General features: G+C 41.1%; 1 protein-coding gene across 1 annotated transcript in view; it reads right to left on the bottom strand.

Moving 5' to 3' along the window:
• The window catches only part of LOC113472161, a 13020-nt gene that overhangs the window by 1632 nt on the left and 10439 nt on the right, over positions 1 to 949 (bottom strand). The gene's annotated exons all lie outside the window — the stretch shown is intronic.

Raw genomic sequence — 949 nt, 5'->3', positions numbered from 1 at the left:
CCTACGGGAGCGTATGCCGTGACGTCAAAGTTCACGATTTACCGGTATTTTTTTAATCGATTTATCTCGGGATCTAGAAGTCGTAGAAGAAAAAGAAAAATTCCGTTGGTCCTCATTTTTCCTGCTCTATGACTTTGAAACATCACCCAAGTAAACGCAACTGATCCATTGGTTAGACATTTATTATCTTAACTAATTCATAGTTTCGTAGATTCGTAGAAGCTCAACCCGTCCTTTGGGGCTGGCCAGCCCCTACACCTAAGCCTCAGTTTGGGCTTTTTGTGTGTGTATTGTGTGAATTCATAGTTTAGTAGACTCTGTGGGCTAGTGTGAAGCAAATAATATTGTGATGAAATGAGCTAGGTAAATAGGTTCAGTAGAAGCTCCTTGTAGTTCGGGTGCACTTGATTGCCTAAGTCAAACGGAGTCAAACTTCTTTGTGGTAAAGCATGCAAGCCTGATGTGATACCCACTCGGCCACGGAGGATGCGTGGATCTATTTAATATCCAGGCCACTATTTAATATCCAGCTGTTATACCGTTAGGGAGTTATCGCGTTAGAGCCCGTTCCCACTTATCGTTCGGAAAAAAAATCGTGTCGTGTGTAGTGGGAACACTCTCATTTAAATTACATTGTAAAAAAAATGGAGCAGTTGCAAATGGGTAAAAATTATAAATAAATGGTCGATTCCTATGTAAAAAGGTGGGAAAAATCCAAATCCGAGGTCAAAACTCCGAAAAAAATAACTTTAAAAGGTCGAAAATTCAATTTTCATTTTCCGTTCTAATGAAAGAGTTCAAATATGTGTGACGTCAGACTTTACGCAGTTGTTTTTTTTGTCCGTTAAGTAGCGCCACTATGCAAGCGCGCTAGCGGAGGAGCAGAAAGAACTGCGCACAAACACGTTAATGCGTTGCCTGCGAGGGAGCTTTGCTCGGGACATTTGAT

The sequence above is a fragment of the Diaphorina citri genome, unplaced genomic scaffold (genome assembly GCF_000475195.1).
Source record: "Diaphorina citri unplaced genomic scaffold, Diaci psyllid genome assembly version 1.1 scaffold4109, whole genome shotgun sequence".
Classification (NCBI taxonomy): domain Eukaryota; kingdom Metazoa; phylum Arthropoda; class Insecta; order Hemiptera; family Psyllidae; genus Diaphorina; species Diaphorina citri.
Note: the sequence above shows the minus strand (reverse complement) of the source record. Positions and strands in the feature narration are given on the sequence as shown.